This window comes from Equus przewalskii, chromosome 4 (assembly GCF_037783145.1).
Source record: "Equus przewalskii isolate Varuska chromosome 4, EquPr2, whole genome shotgun sequence".
NCBI classification, from domain to species: domain Eukaryota; kingdom Metazoa; phylum Chordata; class Mammalia; order Perissodactyla; family Equidae; genus Equus; species Equus przewalskii.
The window spans coordinates 56,069,185-56,092,082 of record NC_091834.1 but is presented as its reverse complement, the minus strand read 5'-3'; the positions used below and the strand labels follow the sequence as shown (position 1 = coordinate 56,092,082).

Below are 22,898 nucleotides of genomic sequence, written 5' to 3'. Positions count from 1 at the left end.
AAACAGTTTGATCTTTTTGGGTCTTGCTTCTAAGGTTTTTTAGGTGAGACCAGAGCAGTAGTCATTCAAGGACTAATTCCCTACTAGTGAGGCAAGACCCTTCTAAGTTCTCCACCATGACCTGTGAATCTTGAGGTTTTTCCAGTCTGGCTGGTGGGATAGGCCCTGTGTGAGCACCAGGCACCATCTACTTCAATCCTTCTAGGGGGTTCATTGCCTGACCTCTGGTGATTTCCTCACTTGCATGTGCTGATCCATACTCAGCTAAAGACTGGACAGGGACCCTTCCTCTGCAGATTTCTGGGGTTCTCTCTCTGTGCAGCTTTCTCTTTCTCATTACTATCCTGCAAATTTTAGATGCCTTTGTCTCCCTGGACTCTCTGCTCCATCTTTCCAATTCTAGGAGCCTGCTAGGCTCTGTCTGAGTCCTCCTTCCTGTGGCCCCTCCCTGTGCCAGGGCCTGGAAACTCTCTCAAGGCAGAAGCTGGGCAATCATGTGGCTTGCCTCATTTTTCCCTCATCTCTCAGGAATCACTGTCCTCATTGACTGATGTTCACTGTCTTTCAAATCACTATTCCCTATAGTTTGTCCACTGTTCAGTTGTTTCAGGCATGAGGTTAAATCTGGTCATTGTTATTCCGTCTTGGTTGGAAGCAGAAGTCAAGCCCAGAGTGTGCTTTATGTTTTTACCTTTCGGTTCTTCATCGGGTTGAAAAATTTGCCCCCTACGTTTGTTAGTAACTTTAGTTTCTCCTCCTATGAATTGTCTATTATTGTTTATTTTTAATTAGAAATTTAATATTTTTTCTCATCAGTTTGTTAGAGCACTTTATAAATAGTTTCTTGCTCGGCCCACCTTATTCAGTCAAGGCAATGAGAAAATGACTTGCCCTTAGACATTTGTTTTGCTGGGAAAGCCTCAGATGAGGATTATATGAGTCAGTGTTTGGTTCTTACCCTTTTCTTGGCCTTAATACACTTGACAGGTACAGTACACTCTCATCAGTAAGAGTGGTTCCCTAGAGCAGTAGTAATACTCAAGAGAGAAGAGGAGAAACATCCCCACCCCCTGCCTCTACCCAGAGGATGTGCCAGTCTGTCTGCAGGCGTCAGGGAAACGTGCAGCTTGAAAAAGTCCCTGAGGTGATTTCGATAAACCTGATTAAGATGGTTGCCTCCTCTCTGTTAAGATACACTGATATAAACACTAATTATTAGAGTGGTGATTCCTTATTAGAGGCCCTGGAGGGGAGTGATGGAGGGGCCCAAGCTCTTTTCAGTATTTCTAAGACCCTAATGAGTTTTTAGTGTTTCAAAGATTCTAAAGGCGTTTGTAGATGAAAAAGCAGACAGATAAACCTAAAGGTCAATTCTTCGCTTTTACCTGGATTTATATCAACTGACTGTAGTAACACTGGCTACCTCATGCTAATCAGAGATACAATGGAGAAGTATGTATGTATTATATAACTGATAAGCAGAAAATAGAAAATGATTTTATTTAATAAAGGCAGTTTGTTTGATATTGTTTAATAGATACCACCTTTCAAAACATGCAATCCCTGAAGGAAAATAATAAATGTGTTTTTGTTGGTGACAAAGCTGAAAACTTCTGTATAGACCACATCCTTGGATTTCTTAAGCACAGAATTGCATTGGGAGTTCAAAATCTCTAAGAATTCAACTCTTGAGAAGCAAATAGAATTAGACGAGAGAGAATCAAGGACAGCCCTTTTCTTATATAGACCTGGGAAGTGATTGTTTTCTGTTATTACTTAGAGTCACTTTTTCTTACTATCAAAGTCATGTCACACACAACCTGAATTTCATTCCTTTCTCAGATGCTGGGCTCCAAATCTTCTTGCCAGAAAAAATCTCCACAGCATTGCACTGCTGTGCTTCTAGAAAGCATGTCACAAGCAGAGTGAAGCTTCTCACATTTCTAAAATACCAAAGTTGCATAAGGTGGTCAAACTCTTCTAATTCTGGGGAGCACATGTTTTGTGTTAAATTTTTTGTGTGTGGTAAAAGACACATAACATAAAATTCACCACTGTAACAATTTTAAAGTATATGATTCAGTGGCATTGAGTACATTTACAATGTTGTGCAACTATCACCACTATCCAGTTCCAGAACTTTCTCATCACCCCAAATAGAAGCCCTGTGGGTTACATTTTTGAAGTTAAAAGATGCATTACTGGTCACAGTAGAGAGATTTTTAAAGAATCTCTGTAATTCTTCCCTTCTAAGAGGAAGGAGATAATTTTCTGGAATTTTCGACCACAACATTCAGAAGCAGCCCATCCAAAGCTATGTCTTTTCTTTACCAGAAATTGAAATCAGTCAGATGAAATAATTCTAATGAAAATGTGGTTAAAATTTAAAGTATTAAAATACTAATATAAACACTAAATTGAATATAGCCCAATAATACTTCGCACACACACTCATGCTGTTTTCCTTTCTATTGATAGAATGTCGTTTTGAATACTCGTATAGTCGTTTCGAAAGCAGACAGCTGAGTAGTACTGTTAAAGCCCTGTTAGTAGTACAAGCAACTCTGCTCATGTTTTCCTTCTCTCAGGGAATGGAGCCACACACTAGACCAAGCCAGAAACCTGAGCTATGGCCTCCACTAGTCCAATCTCATTCATTTGACACAAATATTTGTTGAGTCTTCTACCACATAGCAGGCACCACTCAGGGTTCATCCAATATATTGGGGAACTACACATGCTAGGCCCTGCCCTTTCCTCTCATTTACAGTTAATTTCCAAGTCCAATCACTCTGAGCACTCAAGACTCAAATCCACACTTTCTTACTACATTCTCAGTTGAGACACAACTCTTAACTGTCTTCATTCATTCATTCAATATATAATGATTAAGTGGTGCACTGAGCCAATATTGTGCTAGGTGATGGGGGTACCACAACTAACAAGAGAGGTGGGAAGGAGAAGTTCAGGCTAGTGGGAAAGACTGGCATTCAATAAACATGTTCAATAAAGTGTAATGAAAGGAAAGGTACAAGGTGTAATGGGAGTGTCCAGTGTGTAGTGGGGCGCTTAATTTAGTCAAGGTGATAAAGCAACATATCCTTGAGAAAGTGAAGGCTAGGCTGAAGTCTGAATGAAGGACATAAATTAACCAGAGACATATGAGTCCAACGTTCTAGGAAGAGAAAACAACCCAATTGGAGTTCCAGAACAAATGGGAACAAGAGCTTGGTCCCTTGGAGGAACTGGAAGAAAACCCACCATGACTGGAATTGAAAGACCTAAGAAAGTAGAAATGGTCTTAAAACTGGATGGGAACCTTGGACCTGATTCAGCAAGGACTTGTGAACTCTATTAAGGATTTTGGTTTTTTTGTAAGGACAATGGGATCACAAACCATTGTTTCAGTGGAGAGTGACTGGTCTGATTTGCACTTTTAGTTGGCTAATGAGAATGGATTAGGAGACTTTTTGTGGGGACTGATGTGGTGGTACCAGAGAGAGATGATGGTGACTTGAGTGTTGTGGTAGGGTAAAGAGATGGTGGAAAGGTTGATTCCATTCCATGCCATCTCCTCAAGTCCATTCTCTGAACTGTGGTCAAAGTGATCTTTCCATACACCAAATTTCCTAGTGTTGCCTTGCTTGAAACTATTGAGTGATTCCTCATTGCTTCTGGATTAAACTACAAGCTCCTTGAAATTTTAGGCTTTTCCTGGGCTGGTACGAGCTAACGTCTCTAGATGTCTTTTTACTTTCCACCATCTACCTCAAGCTTCAACCATATTGAATCAGCTTGTGTGGTTCCCCACTGTATTGCATTTTATGTTCATTGAATGTCCCTTACACTCTCTTGCACCGGGTTCTCTCTTTCTTAGAACACCCTTGCACACATCTCTGTACTTAAAGTCTTGGCTTATTCATAACTTCCCTTCCTGGACTCTTCAAGACTGGGCAGGGGCCCTTATTATGTGTCCCCATAGTGCCCTGTCCTTACTCTAGAGTAGCGTCTTGTCTGTTTTCTCATCTGTCTTTCCCAATTCAGTGTAAGCTCCTTGAGGTCAAGAATTTATCTACGCTTGAGTCACCACCACAGAGCACAAGGCTTGAATATAACGTGAGGTCAATATGGAATGAATGAGTGAATAAAGGAATGAATGACAGCTCTTTCAAAGACCTGGTCTAATAATTAAACATGGATTCCCAGAATATTTGAGTAAGATTGCTTTGCAAATTTTCAGGGACCCCAAAACTCAGGACCTAAGAAAAGACATACTTCTTCAGAATGGATCAGTTGTCAAGCAATTAAGCTACAAATATGATCTGTAACTCTAACCTTGTTCTGCAGAGTGCTGATCTCTACAGTGACTTGGAATATTCAGCATAAAGATTCTGACAGCAGATCAAATAAACAATATTTTAATGCCTAGAAAATTAAAAGTTTTAAATAAACATTGCTTTTATCATAAAGCAAAGGAGGATTACTTGAAATTGTGTAGTGGTTAAACATATTCTATTGCTGACAGGTTCTAGGAATGTTTCTGTCAATGTGGAATTAAAACAAAAAATGGAGAGTAATATTTTGTCATCTAAGAACAGCTAGGTAGCGGAGTTGGGGGAGAGAGATTATAATTAGCCTAGCCATAGTTTTGGGAACATCCACAAGTGCCTTAAAGTTTCTTAATGATTTGCAACAATTTTGGCTTTTATATTTCATTTGAAGTGATACCTGGATTGTTTTATGCAAAATGCTGGGATGTTGCACTAGTGCCATTGAGACAGACTTTGGGTAACATTCTGTCAATACCCTGGCAGCTCCTCCTCCTAATTCTGAGTTTCCATGGCAAGGGGTAGGCCTGGTGCCAGGATATAACAGAGGGCAAAATATGCGCAATCAAGTCAAGAGCCTTGGAGTCATCTTTGACTCTTCTTTTTTCACACCCACATTTAATCCATCAGGAATTCTGTTCGTTCTAGCTTCAAAGGATATCTAGAAGAATTTGACCACTTCTCACTACTTTTACCGCTGTCATCTGGGTCCAAGCCATCATAATCTCTCCCTTGAATTACTGAGATTGCCTCCTAACTGCTCTCCCTGCTTCCACCCTTGCTACCCATCTCCTCATAGTCTATTCTCAACACAGCACTCAGAGCAATTCTTTCAAAGCACAAGTCAGACCATATAACTCTTCCGCCCCAAACCTCTAATCACTCTCCATCTCACTCAGAGTAAAAGCTAAAGACCTTATAATGGTGGGCTAGCCAGCCTCCCAGACAGCTGTCATTGATCCTCACATTCTGATCTTCATGCCCTTGTGACGCCCTCCCATCAGAATCAGTGTGTGATGTACAAATTTAGAGCAGAAAAGGCATTGTAGCTTCTGCCTTCTGAAGTCTCTTGGATGGCTGTCTCTGATGGAAGCCAGCCGTGGTGCAGAACTCTCAAACAGCTCCATGGAGAGCCCACATGGAGAGGAACGGAGTGTTCCAGGCGACAGCCAACACCAACGTGCTAGCTGTGTGCTCAGCCATCTTGGAAGTGGATCCTCCAGCCCGCATCGAGTCTTCAGATGATTGCAGCCCCAGCTGACGTCTAACTGAACCTCATGAGGAAATCCAAGTCAGGACTGCCCAGCTGAGCCACTCCCAAATTCCTCATACACAGAAACTGTGAGAGGAAAGAAGTAGTCATTGTCGTTTTAAGCCACCAAGTTTTGGAGTGATTTATTATGCAGCAAAAGATAGCTAGTACAATTTTCCCCTGGTGTGGCCTCCTGCACCCTGCTAGCCTCACTGCAGCCCCTCTCTTTCTCACTCACTCACTGGGCTGCAGCCACACAGGCAGGCTCCCCCTTCAGGATGTTTGTTCACACTTATGTCCCTCTTCCTGGACTGTCTTTTCCCTCAGGTGTCCCGGTGGCTTGCTCCCTCATTTCCTCCAGGTCTCTGCTTGAATAGCCAGCTGCCCTGCATACTTTTCTTCTCCTCTTTGCCCCACCTCCTCTTTTTCAGAGTGCTTACCACCGTCTGACATAATATATATATTTACTTGTTTGTCCACCTCCTCTTTTTCAGAGTGCTTACCACCGTCTGACATAATATATATATTTACTTGTTTGTGTATTATCTGACTTCTAGAAGGTAAACTCCATGAGGACAGGAACTTTTTATATTTTATTCAGTATTGAATCCTCAGTACCTACATTGCCTAGTACTTAGAGGCACTCAATAAATATTTGTTGGAAATATTAAATGCAGGCAAGAACAATGGAATGAATGGGGGAAATATCACGTTTAAGGGCTGTAGAAAATTCTTATGGGTAACAAGGACTTTTTTGCTCCATCCCAGTCCTGCACCTGTGGCTTAGGTATACTGCAGCCACATGCTAATTTCTCTCAGTTGTATATTTAAGTCAAGAAACACTGGTTTATTACCATAATTGTAACAATATTATAAAAATTGTTATCCTCAAAATGCTACTTGCAAAAAAAGTTCTGTGACTAAATAACCCTTAGAAACGCTATGTATGATATCCTCTAGAGCATTTGTGGTGTGCACTGGCATATAAATGGCACCCAGAAGTCCTGTAACAAAGAAACATTTACTTTATTTAATTCAGTATTTCCCAAATTTACTTCCCTAAAGAATGCTTTCTTCTTAACATAGAACTGGAATTCTAATTGGTAACATGGCCAATATTCATTGAGTGCTTCCCACATGTCAGGTCCTCTACCTATCACATCCTTTCAATAACCCTATGAGCTAACTGTTGCTATGATCATCCTCATTTTATAGATGAGGAAACTGAGGCACAGGGAGATGAAATAAATTGCTCAAGGTTACACAGTCAGTTAAGTAGCAGGGTCAGAATTCCCACACAGATGTTGGTGTGACCACCACTGTAAATGAGAATTTTGAGCTCCTTAACTAATAATACTAATAATAAATGAGAAGTTTGAGCTCCTTTGAAAGTTTACCCTTTTATTGGCACTGATAGCAAACATTAACCATGGCGTTCATTTTCAGAAAACAAATCTCATAATAATAAATAAATAAATAAATAAAATAATTTAGTCATACATCCAGTCTATTTTCTTTAAGTGATTTTCTCAGGCGGCAAAATAAAAAGAGATGCTTTGAAATTTCCTTGGCTTTGCTGTAGCAAGGAATTTGTGCCACTCCCCAGTGAAACACATTTTCAAATGCTTTGATTAGTGCTAAGAACTCACTATATTTCTAAAATTACCTGTGCCTTAACAGGAGAAAGTCTCCAGCTAAAGGAATCTGATCTAGTGGTAGAAATTCACACAACACCGGAGCATGGCAGAAGAGTCTCTGGACTTTGGGCTCAGAGTTCATGTAGAATGGTGGTCCTCTGAGTGAGGTCTCCAGAGTAGCAGCATCAGCACCAACTGGGAACTTGATAGAAATTCACACTTTTGGCCCCACCCTGGGCCTATGGAATCAGAAACGGTGTGGGCGGGGCCCAGCACGCAGTGGCTTAACTCCAGGTGAGTCGGATGCAACCTCAAGTTGGAGGTAGTTCTTTTGTGCACCTGTGTGTAATTCAGCCGCGTTCACATGAGTGTTTCAAAGAGGAGGGGTCTGCATTCCCTCGTCCTGTGTGTGTTTGTGCCTGAATATACTAAGTGGTGAATTTAATTGGTCTTCTATTGAATCTTTAAAATAATTTAGTCATACATCCAGTCTATTTTCCTTAAGTGATTTTCTCAGGTGGCAAAATAAAAAGAGATGCTGTGAAATTTCCTTGGCTTTTAAACAGAATCTATTTAAGGTAACAGATAAAGGGCCTTCTTTAGAATCCAAAAGGAATGGATTTAATTCATGGTTCAACTGTATTACAGTTAATAAGCTAGTTGTGTTTCCCGTCTGGCAAAGTGATAATTGCCTTGTAATATCTTGCTTTCCTGTATTGTAAAACACTCAGAAGAATATGCACAATAAGGTTTACAGTGGTCTGCTGGAGCTGGCTGCACTGGCTAGCGAGAGCTACTCCTCTTCCTATCTCCGCCTTCAGTGGTTTCACATTGGTAGCTTGAAATCACCAAGAGTGAGAGTATTTACACCACGGAAATGGACAAATGTTACAAAGCAGGGCTGATTTAAAATTTTTTTTTTAATTTGGAGAGCCAACTGTTAAAACATTTACCAGCATACCACTGAAAATGCGTGAAAGAATGCTTGTTGAATGATTACTTGTGATAGAGGAAAACAGAAGGGATAAATGATTATCTAGAACAGACTGTTGAATTAAAAATAAATACTATGCAGCCATTAAAAAAGAATCAGGTGTATCATTGAAGGACATTATTGTCAAATGAGAAAAATTTGCAGGATACTATGTATAGTATGATGCTATCTTTTGTAAAAGTAAACACACATATATGTATATATGTGTACATACAAATATATTTCGTGTTATCTGTTAACATATTACTCTTATTGAGAATTAGGAAGGAAGAACAGCAGGGATATTTTACTATTTGTTTTACATACTTCTGTATTGTTAGGATTTTTAAAACTATATGCACTGTATGTATATATAACCATTGTGATGGATAATTTTTGTTTTTCTGTGGTTAATTTTTAAAAACCACTGTTTTTGATGGAGTGATTGTTTTCTATAAATGCTCATCTTTGGCTTTCCCACTAGATAGTGAATTGCTCAAGGACAGGACTCTGTTTTCTATTTCTTTCTACTTCCCACAGCATCAGGGTACACAGAAGGAATCCAATAAATGCAAGTTGCTAAGTGGAAAAATAAATCTTTAATATTTGCAATAAAGTTGTTTGGTTAGCCCTGCACAGCTCATTTGCAGAATAAGCAGTCTTTACACAGTGCAGTGCCAGCTTCCGTCTTGGGATGTAAGAATCAGAGAGACAGATCTGACTAGAGAAGGGAGATTGGTGGGACCTCATCAGAGAGGCCCCTGACAACAGCTGCAAGACTTTGGGCTTGCTACTGAGTGTGTTTTTGAGTAGGACATAAAGCAGCAGTAGACAACGTCATTAGGTAAGGAAGTGGTAAGGAGTGGGGAGACTGGAGGCAGGGAGACAGGCAGGGAGAAACACAGCACTTGTAGCAATACAAACATGAGGTGGTGAGGACCTGGACTAAGGTTGGCACAGTATCCACCTCCCTCCTTTTTTTTTTAAAGATTTTATTTTTTCCTTTTTCTCCCCAAAGCCCCCCGGTACATAGTTGTATATTCTTTGTTGTGGGTCCTTCTAGTTGTGGCATGTGGGATGCTGCCTCAGTGTGGTTTGATGAGCAGTGTCATGTCCGCACCCAGGATTTGAACCAACGAAACACTGGGCCACCTGCAGTGGAGCGGGTGAACTTAACCACTCGGCCATGGGGCCAGCCCCACATCTCCCTCCTTTTATAACTGTAGGGAAAAAGGCACATTTTTGAGAAGTTTTGAAGGGAAGAAAAAGGCTGGTGACTGGATAAAAAGGGAGGAGAGAAAAAAAGCAAAAATGACCCTGAGGTTTTTGGCCTGGGCATCTACACGTTGTCAAAAAAGGGGGCAGTTGGAAAGAGAAACGGTTCTGGAAGATGAAACCATAAATTATGCTTGGATGCACTGAGTTGTAGATGAGGTGGGGGCATCTAGGTAGGCCAGTCCTGGAGGTAGTTGAAAATAAAAGTTGGAGATGCATTTTTAGGAATCAACATAGGTGTGAGATTGGAAACTAAAAATAGATGCATTTCCCCACGAAGCGAGTGACAGGGAGTGGATCAGGCGGTCGGCTTCTTTGGGAGAGAGAGAGGTGAGGAGGAGGAAACAGGCCAGACAGAAGAGGAGGCCAATGAGCAGCAAGAGAGATGGAAGAAAAACTAGGAAGCTGCACTGTCACAAAAATCAATTGGAGGCCAAATTTCAAAGTGGGTGGATTGTAGTGTCAAATGCTGCACACGGTTAAGGAAGATGAAGCACTAGAAAAGACTACACGGTTTGGGAAGAAAGAGGTCATTTTTAACTTCCTTGAGAGTTGTTTCATTGTGTGTGGGGATGTTAGTGGTGGGATGGGGTGGAAGATTTAAAATAAATCAGATATTGAGGGATAAATATAGGAATGGGTAGATAGAGTTTTGCAGCAAAGGTCAGAGGAGAGAACTAATGAGAACTAGAAGTTTCCAGGAGAATCAATCAGTATTTTGTTAGCTTTTTAAGATTCAGGAGAACTGAGAATATTTAAAGGTGTAATGGAAAGGGCCAGATGAACAAGAATTAAAGATGGTAGTAGGTAAAGAGGGGATCATTGCAGGAAGTGGGACGGGGTGGGGTTCAAAGAATAAGTAAGACAGCGTTACGGGGAAGATGGATCTTGACCTCTGAGATTGTCGATGAGGTTGGGAGGAAAGATGTGATGTGCTAAGGTGAAGACATGGATACATAAAGGAGCTGAGGGCAGATGAGCTCAGATTTCTCTGTGAGGTAGAGGCAGGGTCATCTCCCATATTCCATGGATAGGAAACATAGCCATCAGGGTCATGAGGAATGAAGGAAGGGCTCGAATAACAGCTTTGAATGGTGTGATAGGGAGTCAATCAAAGATGACTTAGAAGGACGGTAGAGCACCAGCAAGGGTCAAACCCAAGCTGGGTATCAGGATTCAATTGTAGACGAGGGCAGTGTGATTTTCTATGGTGTAGTGGAAAGCACGCAGGTTGGGAACAGACCAACCAGGGTTTGAATTCCTTCCTAGCAGCACGACTCTGGGCAAGTTATTTAACCTTCCCGGGCCACAGTTTCCTCATTTGTGAAATAAGGATTTTAATACCTTTTCCTTAAGGTTATTATGAGACTTAAATTAGAAAGCATTTTACCCAGTGCTAAGTAAGGTGACAGATAAATGTTGGTTTTTTTCTCTGGGGGTCCAGTAATAGCACCAAAGGAAGCAGGCAAGGGATGTAATCCTGAATTGATGACTTGTGCATAGAACATGACACAAGGCCAGGGGTCAGGGAGAAAGAGACACCCCGTGTGGTTAATTATGGATTGTAGCACTCAGAGGGTGCTAATAAGCTGGGTGAGTCACAGATCCAGGGAGTTTTAGGTGTGGGGTGGGCTACGGGAGGTGCAGGTAAGACCTCATAGAGTGACAGAGCCCAGGGAGCTCACCACGATTTAGGGTCTGGTCTTCAATTCCGCAGGTCCAGGAAGTTAATTTTGTCAAGGTACCCAGAGGCCATGAGATCTGAAGGATGAGTTCAATGGCTGCTGTAACAGTTAGCATAACTTTGGTAGTAAATCACTAAAAATACAATTCAAAATAGCTTGAACAGGCAATTTGTTAGCTCATATACCTGAAATGCAGCAGTTGGACTCTGCAGTGGACATTATTGTTGCCTGCCTAACGTCCATTCCATCCCTCCTCATTGTGTAGCAGCAGTGCAAGGTGAGGGGCTGACAGGGCTTTGAGGGTTGGTCTAGATTAATTTAAGCCAATCATGGTAATCCTCCCTTCTTCCCGCCTTCTTGACAATCATTAGTTCATGGTCGGGCAAACCTATGCCAATCTGGACTAATGTGATGTGAAGGAAGCATCATTCTTACTTCTGAGAGACAGAACCATGGAAATTCAATCTCTTCCACTGGATGTGAAGGAGGAAGTGGGTAGCCATGATTGTTATCAATGTTTGCCAGTAAAGTATGAGGGTATCAGATTTGTGATGGGGCGCTATGGATAGCGGAGCAGAGAAAAGGAAAGAACTTGTTTTCTTGACGTCACTGAGCTTCCAAATCACTTCCCACTTCCATCACCCACTTCCCACTTCCATATCACTGAGCTGCTGGATCAACTGACCCTGAAGCTTGTTCTACAACTGGGATTTTGACTTTGTGAGTCATTCATTCCCATATTGTTTAGGACAGTTGGGTTTTCTGTTACTTGCAGCGGAAATCCTCCTGGTTGATACATGTGGGCTTCAGGCTAGATTTTATCCAGGCTCTGGCTTCTGTCCCCTGTAATTGCTCTGCTTTCTTCTGTGTGTCTGCTTTGTTCCCTGATGGTAGATGCGCTAGTTAGGTTCCCATAGAAACAGAACCAATGGGAGATCTCTCTATCTTCCTATCTCTATCTATCTATATAGATATGTCTACCTGTCTATCTATCTATCTACTGAGAGAATTTATTTTAAAAGTTTGGCTCACATGATTGTAGGGGTAGGTAAGTCCCAAATTTGCAGAGTGGGCCAGCAGGCTGGAGACCCAGGGAAGAATCCATGTTGCAGTCTTGCATCCAAAGGCAGTCTGGAGGCAGAATTCCTACCTTTTCGGGGTAGCACAGTCTTTTCTCTTAAGGCCTTCAACTGATTGGATGAGGCCTACCCACATTTGGAGGGTAATCTGCTTTACTCAAAGTCTACTGATTTAAATGCTAATCATATCTAAAAAAAATATCTTCACAGTAACATCTAGACTGGTGCTTGACCAAACAACTGGGCACTATAGCCTTACAATATTGACACATAAAATTAAAGAGCCCAGTAGCAAACTGGCTTCCAGCAGTGTCCAGGAGCTACGTGCTTCCTTCTTCATCCTTAGGAAGGAAACCATCTCTGTCCAATTTTTGTAAGAAAGACTCTTGAATTTTGCTTAGACAGGTTTAGGCCATGTGTCAACACTTAAACCAATCGCTGTGGTCTTGGTTAAATGTGATGATTGACTTAAGACAGTCAGGGTCCATCTGGAGATGGATGTGGGGTCATTTAGCTCAGAGGCCCATGGACTACCTGGTAGGGGGATAGGTAACTACATGGAAAAAAGGTTTATTGATGGGAGGGGGAAAGGGGAGATGGAAGCTGGATAAACAACCCCAAGTGTCAGCTATACTGAACAAACACAAAGGAGATGGATACGTCAATCATAATGCCAGCGTAATCATTTATGGCAAAAAAGGATTGTAAACCAGACTAGAAAGTTTGTGTCAGCTAATCAGGACATTATATGCTCATAGAAAAGACTCACAGGAAGCCAAATCATGATCAGAAAGTTGCTTGGTGAGCATGGAATCCAATTTAATCCAATTCACTGCAAACAGATATTTATTGAATGTCTACTGGGCAGGATGAAATTAACAGCTGGTGTCATCGAGTTACGATGGACTAATATACTTATTTATACCATTGGGCTGCACCTCCAAGTCTGGACGCTAGTGCTGAAGACAGACTGCTAAATGTTCACTCTTTCTGCTTGTGCTGTTTTAGCCCCCAAGTCTGGCATGCCCTTTTAGTAATGCAGCCTTCTTCAGACTGAGTGTGATACAATTGAAAAGATTTCAGCTTTGTGTGTTGCAGTCACCTTCCTTGATTAGGATTTAGAGGGCTGCTCAGTCATCCCTCATGTCTTTCAAAACCTTAACATCAAGTTGCAGGGGCACTTTGCTGCCCCAAGGAAATTCCTCCCTGTGACTGTCATAGCTGTTAACCTCCCAGCTCATTTTAGGCACAGTATCCAGAGTGATTCTTTTTCTTTTTTTTAATAGGTTTTATTTTTTAGAGTTTTATGGTCATAGCAAAATTGAGTGGAAGGTACAGAGATTTCCCATATTCCCTGTTCCCACACATGCATAGCCTTCCCCATTAACAACACCCCCCCACCAGAGTGATACATCAGTTACAGCTGATGAACCTCCATTGACACATTATTATCACCCAAAGTCCTCAGTTTATATTGGGTTCACTCTTTGTGTTGTGTATTCTGTGGGTTTGGACAAATGTATAATGACATGTATCCCCCATTAAAGTAGCACACAGAGTCATTTCATTGCTCTGGAATTCCTCTGTGCGGTCCCTATTCATCCCTCCATACCCCCGACCCATGTCAACTACTCATCTTTTTACTGTCTCTGTAGTTTTGCCTTTTCCAGATGTCACATAATTGTTATCACACAGTATGGAACATTTTCAGATTGGCTTCTTCCACTCAGCAACATGCATTTAAGTTTCTTCCAGGTTTTTTAATGGCTTGATAGCTCGTTTCTATTTAGTGCTGAATAATATTCCATTGTCTGGATGTACCCCAGTTTGTTTATCCATTCATCTACTGGAGGACATCTTGGTTGTTTTCAGGTTTGGCAATTATGAACAAAGCTAAGTGTCCATGTGCAAGTTTTTGTGTGGACATAAGTTTTCAACTCCTTTGGGTAAATACCAAGGAGAGGTACTGCTGGATCATATGGTAAGAGTATGTTTATTAGAGTTTTATAAGAGTTTATAGGAGTTTTATAAGAAACTGCCAAACTGTCTTCTAAGTGGCTGTACCAATTTACATTCCCACCAGCAACGAATAAGAGTTCCTGTTGCTCCATTTCCTTCCCAGCATTTGGTCTTGTCAGTGTTCCAGATTTTGGCCATTCCAATAGGTATGTAGTGGTATCTCATTGTTGTTTTAATTTGCATTTCTCTGATAACATATGATGTGGAGCCAGAGTGATTCTTTAAAAACAAAATCAGATCCTGTCACTCTTTTGCTTAAAGACTTTCATTGGCTTCCTGTTATCCTTGATACAAAATTTAAACATTTGTACATGGCTTTGAGGCCCTTAACTTCCTTGTGCTTGCCCCTTGCAGCCTGAGCGCCCACCTCCTGCTTGTGTTACTGTCTCATCTCTTGGCCTTTGTGCATGCTATTTCCCCCGTCTAGAATACTTCCTCCACTTCATTTGTTTAACTCCTACTCATCCTTCAGGTGTCTGTTTAATTGTCACGTCCTCCAGGAAGCCTTTCTCACCACCTGTCCCCTCTAGTTATTTGCTCCTGCTATGCCTTCCCTTGCCCGTGGCTCCTACACGTCTCCCATCCCAGCACTCAGCACCTGTTCTACGGTTTGAGTCTCCTCTAGACTATAAGCTTCTTGAAGGTAGGGGTGTGTCTATATCGCTTACATTTTACTCCCAGTGTCCAGCTGGAACTCACCACAAAAAGATAGTCAATAAATACCTGTGGAACAGTGAAGGAAGTGAGTGAAGAAAGAGATGATGACTCATCACTCCTGATATATGTATTAAGAGCCTGCTATTCTGGACAAGGCATTTGCTGGACACTGGGGACACAGAAGTATTGGATTAGTTCCTAGGGATAACCTAGTTAGTGAAATGGGATATCACAAACATAAAATTCACAAGAGAAGTGAGCCTATTTTAAACGACTGTATCATGTAGATCAGGATTTTCAACCTTAGAACTATTGACATTTTGGGTTGGAAAATTCTTTGCTGTGGGGACCTGTCCTGTGCATTGTTAGGATGTTCAGCAGCATCCTGGTCTTCACTCACTAGAAGCCAGTAGCACATCCCTGCTCCTGGTTGTGACAACTAGAAAAGTCTCCAGACAATGCCAAATGTCCCCAGGGTGGCATATCACCTCTGGTTGAGAACCACTCATATAGACAATGATGAACTATGGTCTGGAGTGAGTCAGGAGACTTCAGAGTTGGCAGAAGCTTGAGCTCACAAAGTCCAGGGCAGAGCTCTGCTGGTTGGTTCATGTGGAGAAAAGAGTGTAAATGAAGCAAATAAAACTGAAGCATGAAAGGCTGGAGAACATAATAGACAGGGAATGTGGAAGGAGGAGTGGGCCGGGGAGGAAGGAAATAAGCCAACGTTCAAATCCGGGATGGCCGCTCAGTGGCGCTATGATTTCTGGCAAGTTACTTAATTTCCCCAAATCTCAATTTCATCGCCTGTCAAAGTGGGATGGTAATCACACACACTTCCTAGGGGTGAAGTGAGGGTTAGATGAGGTGATGTATTAAAGTGCTTCATACGATTCTGGGCTCAGAGCAAGTGCAATGAACATTAGCTATGATAATTAGGCTTTGAAAAAAATTATAGGAGAGATATAGAGTTAAGTACGAAAACTTTAAAGTTCTAATTAAAAATTGGAACTCAGGTCAAAAATGAAATTAACTTAGTCGAAATACATCTAAATAAGTTTAATGAATCTTAGTGAATCACATAGCTATAAAAACTGACGTATGCAAAAAGGGTTTCCAAAGTGAATGGTGTGTTAGATACTTGACTTTTCCTTTCCCAGTTTTGATCTAGAATGTGCAGGCTCCTGAAATTCCAGGAAATAGGCTGTTTAGACTTGCTTTGATTTTCAAGATCCTTCAATGCCTAGTGAATTTCATAGGATCACTGAGCCAATTAGGAAGAAGGTTGTGCGATGCTGGTGCTGGGGATGCCAGTCTTTTGAGTTCTGAGTGGATGTGCTAACGTCTGAGCATCACTGTGGCTTCCACACCCCTCAGCACACACACCTCCTTGAACAAGGGAGCTCTGTGAATGTTGATGCAATTGAATTGAATTGCCTTCACGAACTTCAAACAAGACTTGAGGTGACTTTGAATTAAACCACACCAGTTCCCCCAACCTCTTGTGGCTCATCGCCCTTGGGAGAGAACACATTTCACACCTGCCCTGAAAGGAAAAAGGCTGCTGGTTCAGACCCAAGTCTTGTTTTGTGCTTCGGTAACAAGTTAAAAATCCATCTCCCAACAGGCCCGTGATTCATTTGCTCCACTGTTTGCTAAACGAATTTTGCAATTGTGATTTGCATTGTTGTCTGTTATTTCATGGTAGAACAAAGAACGCCACTAAATGATTAACTACAGGAGAAAAACCTAGATACGGGATTGCTAAAAGCAAAAAACAAACTCTCGAGTGATGGACTGTGTTTCAGGATTTGTTTTAAAGAGCTGCTGAAACCCTCTCCTCTATAGAAAGGCCAAAAATACCAAGCTGGGATTTTTATCACAGCATTTTCTGAATCAATTCAAGCTCTGTCGATGAGTCAGTAGGTTTCTATTACGGGCTTCATAAAAATTCAATGCAGTCATGTAAACAATGAAGTTTTTTTTATGAAAAGCAAATAAATATACTTTGATTGACTGCTAATTGCCTTGTAGAGGTTGGATAATTTCCTGTTCTAGGATTTCCCAAGGGTCTTTCATCCTTAAGAATGTTATTTTCAAGCAGAATAAATCCATCATATTTTTGAAATTCATAGCTGTAGAGAGAGAGGTTTTCAGAGGTTTCTAATTATGGCACTTGGAATATAGTCATGACAGAACTACCGTATAATTTTCTTTCTCAGGGTTCACCACCTTGACTTTCTCCCTAGTAGTGACTTTTACTTCCCTGTAGCCAAAATCAACATTAAAGTCAGAAGTCAACAGCCATTTACTAATCATATATATATTTCTTTTTAGTGAAAAGCCCTTGAATTATTTCTTAAGGAGTCTGCCTCTCACTAGGAATGTTGATTCCTTTCACTAACGGTGACCATCCCTGCTCATTTCTGTTCCATCTGCTTCCCAACAAGGACAGACAACATAGTTCACCTTTTAGGAAGGCTGATGACAAACAGCCAGAGACAGGTGACAATGAGCACCAGCCTCAGGATGCTTTATCACTGAGATGTTGAAATTATTAAGCTCTGATTTACTCAGGAGGGAAACAAAATCTGTAGAGGGTGATTTGGACTAAGATGAAAGGTCTTTAACTTCCACTGTGCTCTCCTGGAGGAAGCCTGTCATTTGGCTGGGATGCTGCCAAGAAAGAGAATTAAAAGCTAGAAGGCAGAAAACCCAAAGTTTTTAATAAAAATGCTATCATTCAATACACAGAGCATTCTTATTGGGCACAACATGTAAGGAACTCAATTTCTGACAAGCATGCCTCCAGAGGACAAACAGATCCTGACACATGGGAGGCACTCAGTAAATATTTGTTGAATGAATGAATAAATGAATGAATAGCTGAACTGGACTATGGCAAAATTCATCCAGCTCAGCTTATTCTTAACTGTAAAGTCGGGATAGACCAATGTGTTGTGACAAGTTATGAAATCTATAGCAACTAATTGGTTAATAATTATAAAATATTGGGGTTCTGGAATGATTTTTCTTTTCATTTTGTAAAAGAAATTGCAGCTAATTCAGGTTATATCTATAATGATGTTGCTTCACTCTTTTCCCTTCTAATATGATTTCTTTTTTGTTTTTTTTTAAGATTTTATTTTTCCTTTTTCTTTCCAAAGCCCCCTGGTACATAGTTGTGTATTTTGAGTTGTGGGTCCTTCTAGTTGTGGCATGTGGGATGCTGCCTCAGCATGGCTTGATGAGCGGTGCCATGTCCGTGCCCAGGATGTGAACTGGGGAAACCCAGGGCCACCGAAGCAGAGCGCGCGAACTTATCCACTTGGCCACGGGGCCGGTCCCTAATATGATTTCTTTTGATAGTTACTGATCTGCTGTTATAGTTGTGCTTACAAGTGACTGTGCAGCTTGTGATCATAGCTGCTTCTGTTTATTTTTAAATTTTGCCCACAAATAAATTTTTAACTAGCAAGAAGTCAAGGGTAGATGAAGGGCATATGTAAACGACGTCCATATCTGCGTTGCATGAGAGCAAGAATGATGCTGTGAACTTATCTGTTGATAATGACAAAAGACTTATGGTCACTAAGTCAAAGGCAGAGCAATGACGCAAGTAAAATTTGCAGTAACATTATTCATATTAATAACACTAAAATTATATGTTTTATTTTCTATGTTTAACAATAGAAACACAGTGCCTTTATATTTATTCTTTGTGGTATTCACTGACTTTATTAATATTAACATGGGAGGGGAGGTCTAGAGTAAAACTGAGTCTTTAAAAAATCAATTAAATAGTTAGATTAGGCATATTTATTATTGGAAGCCTTTAAACAACTGATTTCATTACTCATTTATAAGTACTTCAATGGATGCCATGTTAAAAACAAGAGCGTGTAGCTCTATGTGATTTCACTGTAAAATTGGGGGTGTGTGTCAGAAATTGGGGACACTCCAAAATGCTGTTTTGTATGCTTATCTCATCACATCTGGCATATCTGCCAGAGTGCAAAAAACAAGATTAAGGGCTCCTGAGAGGCAGCAAAGCCCAGAAGTTAAGAGCACAGGTTTTGGTGCCAGCTCACGTGGGTCTAAATTCTGGCTTTGCCACTTGCTAGCTGGGTGACCTGGGGCAAGTTGCACACCTCTCTGTTCCTCAGTTTCTGTATCTGTAAAGTGGGATTAAGAATATACCACTACGTGCAAAGCACTTAGAACACACATGGCACACTGCAGGCATTCGATAAATACAGACAATTATTGCCTAACTCAAATCTCTATCATTTGACATTCATTGTCATCTTTATTACAGACTTAAAAAAATTCTGAGGGCTTTATTAAAAACATGTAGCAACAAAATCATATTACAACTCAAAATCTTTTTGACTTACACTCTGTTACGTAGGATCTCTATGTCTACTTGGCCCCACAGAAATATTCCCTTTCACTAATTCAGCACTATGGGTGTGTGTTTTTGGTAGAAAGTACAACTTGTACACCTTCTCACTCCATGAATCTTTTTTGCTGTACGTCTGAATTAAGTATTACAATTCTTTAGTGAAAAGAAAATGGAATCGAGTTCTTTCCCCTTCAACTCCTTTTCCCTTAAAACAGCTCTGAATGCCTGACTTTCATCCCTGTGGGAACATCAAATTCCTGGCAAATTAAGAAAAAAGAGTTATGTTCGTGGCTCCTTATTATCTAGCCAAATTGGTTTTAATTTTCTGTTGGCAACAGTAGCGGTCCCAAGAGATTACACAACTTGCCATGTGCAAGCTGAATCCAGAAGAGAGGAATTTGGTTTCCTCTTGCAGTGTTTAGCACTCAGGATATCATTTGGAGAGAAAAATAATTCAGCATTTGTCTTGGCAAAGACAGCATAGCAACGTGAGAGAAATCTTCCACTCAAGACAACCTCAAGCTGAACACGCGGGATCAGCACATCTCACGCAGACAAATCTCCCACAGAGAGGCTGTCCACAGATGTTGATCCTGCCTGAGCCTGCTTCCTGCTAGGCGACAGTGCCTGGGCAGGCAGACATTTCTCCAGCTTTCCTGGGAGCCAGCATTTAGAAGGACAAAGAGGCAGAGCGGTGTGGAAACCCCTACAACATCAGAAGATCCAGTTTTGCTTGAGTCTGTCTCACAGCAATTTGCAAACCGAAACATCTTACCCAGAGAGGATTTTTGTGCTGCTTGGGTTTTTAGTTCCCTGAATGGCTTGGTATTAACTACCAAAAAATCAATACGTTCTGAGCCGAGTTGTGTAAACAGAAAGCCGTGAAGAATGCTGCCAACATTTTCCTTGCTGGAGGTGATGTCGAAGTCCAGCTCCGCCCAGCCCCTCCTCAGCCCCACATCTGTATTCTGTGTTCATCTTGCACAATACAGCCAAGTTGTGCTCTGCAAACTAGCTCCCGCTCACAGGCACATACGAATCCACCCTCCCTGGGGTGGTGCTTTTCAAAAACGTTAACTGCTTCTTATCTTGAGAGCCCTCCCTCAAGTTTGCTGATCTTTTAGCAAAAACAGGACAGGTTTGACCACAGCCACAAAATGTGAATGGAGACGTTCATTGTTAACTAGCTGATCCTTCTTCTTTGACAGAGCTGTCACCAGAGGGTCCATTTAGAGTTCATTCTTTAAAAGCCACGGCAGCCTCGGCAGCCCATCTTTGCTCTATTCTGCCTCTCGAGACTGCAGAAAAGCAATTTGGAGCTTGTCATGCAGTTTCCCCCTGTACCACAGCCCCCGGCAGGCTGTGGAACAGAAATTCTTCATTGAGCCAGGCTGCTTTACAAACATCATGTTATTCTCTGCCTGTGGTCTTGTTCTTATCGGAACTTTTAGGAACCTACATTGTTTGCATCCAGGGCTCCATGCACCTCTATACTAAGATGTCTTAATTTTTTCCTCATTAATATTAAATGTTGTTAATCTATTTCTAAAATAGAATAAGATCTAAGACTGCTCAGATGTGGTTATTTAGTTCTTGGACTCTGAGACACAAACACTGGCAGGAGCTTGACCCCAAAATTTCTCTGTTCAAAGAGGGGCTTGCAGCTGGGAAGTCAGGCTTCTGTGACCTAGGCTGCTTTCCTGGCAGAAATGCAAAGACATCAGCCCAGGCTTCAAAGTGCTGCTCTCGTCATTATACCACAGCATCAGTTTATCTGTCAGCGTACTCTGGCAGTTAAAGGAAGAAGGTATTTCTGGACAAGTTTAGTCCAAAGTCACTAAAATATTTTCATCCGAAAAAAGTATGCCCTTTTGAGACTTGGCATCATGGTTGGTGCCTGTACTTAAGTACTTAATAACACAGAAGACAGGTGCTTTTGGCTTGATCTTTTCGTAAAATTCCCGGACATTTTCCATGTCCTGGATCCCCAATAGGTTTCACAGAAGACTGTAGTTCAGACAATTGGGGCACAGTCTCCGGTGAAGAAGAACTGGTTCACTTCTATATGCACACGTCTATAACTTTCATATGGAGGTTATGTGTCTTTTGTTTTGGTATGAAATGGAATGACTCCCGTACAGTATTATAGATAGAAGCTTAAGAAGTGAATAACCTGTTTCCATACCAGCGTGTCTGAAATGACGAGGCAGGCAAAGGATGAACTTGGACCAACTGTAGACCAGTTTCCAAATAATAAGCGATGTGTTATGAATCGTCCTCCACAAGGAACCCGGCGCAAAGAGAATGTATTCAGAGTCTAGATGAGAAGGTAGGTCTTGAGTTTTGCACATTTTAAGACATAGGAATTTTTAAAGAGCAGATGGTTTTACTGAAAGATGATTTGGATCCTAGCTGGGCTGGAGAGAGAGCTGCAGGGGGAAAGCATCAAACATCCAGTCTTTTAGCACAAAAATATCTTTCAATAATTAAGCCATTTTGAGTTTCACTCAGAGTGTTTAAGAGACTAAGGGAAAAAAAAAAATCAACCAAGCGGCTTGTTGTTTCTTCTTTCCTTTTTCTCCCTTTATAATCTCTCTAAGGCCGAGGACAAGACAGAGACACACAGCAGCAGACAGTGAGAAAGTCACCTGTGTTTGTTCTCTTGCCTCAGGTGCTGTCTAAAGGAACATTATGGGGTTAGCCTGCTGATGCTAAGGTGGGCTCCAGCCTGATTCGGATGTCTTAGGTCGTATGGGCTGCCTGCTGGAAGGCTCGTGTGTAATAGATGCTTTCCTTTGAACAATGCCATTGCTCCCCCTCCCCTTACCCCTAAGCTGCACCCCCCAGGGGATTTCCCTGCAATTTTAAGACTCCTAAGAGATGAAGGACTGCATGAGAGAATAAAGTCCTCAACACAGACAGAGGCAACAGAATCCAGCGAGCCTCCAAATTCAGAATCTTAGATCACAATTCTGGCTCTGACGGTGACTTGCTGTGCAAACTAAGGAAAGGAACTTGATTTCTTTCTGTTACCTCTCTAACCTGAGTGCAAGGGCTAAGTTGGATCAGAGTTCTATCAAATGTTGTGTGACTGCTAATGAATGGCCCTTTGACATTTGGCATTACTTCCACAATATTAATCACAAGCCCAGATTTAATGGTGTGCAAGGGGATGAGATGGAGGTCATGTGCCCAGTGACAGTTTAGGAAAAGGCAATTTGTATGGAAAGCGAATCCAGAGTGTGTCTTCAGAACAGGATTGCCAGATAAAATAAGGGACACCCAGTTAAATTCAAATTTCACAAATGACAAATATTTTCTTAGCATAAGTATGTTCCAAATATTGCATGGAACATACTTATCCTAAAAAAAATTTAATTGTTGTTTTTCTGGAATTCAAATTTAACTGGGCATCTGTGTTTTTATTTGCTAAATCTGGCAAGACTAAGCTAGGACAGGGGTTTGACTGAAAGAGTAGGAGGAGGGAGAGGTTAGAGATCTGAGACTCTCCAAATAGAAGATTATTCTGGGCTGGGAAGTCTGAAGTCAGGGTTGGGGATAAGTTCCTAGAATAATTAGGGCAATTCA

The 22,898-nt window shown here is 41.3% G+C and overlaps 1 long non-coding RNA gene across 1 annotated transcript in view; it reads left to right on the top strand.

The window, feature by feature from the left end:
- Positions 1 to 22,898, top strand: part of LOC139082835 (uncharacterized) — a 70,480-nt gene that overhangs the window by 12,690 nt on the left and 34,892 nt on the right. The gene's annotated exons all lie outside the window — the stretch shown is intronic.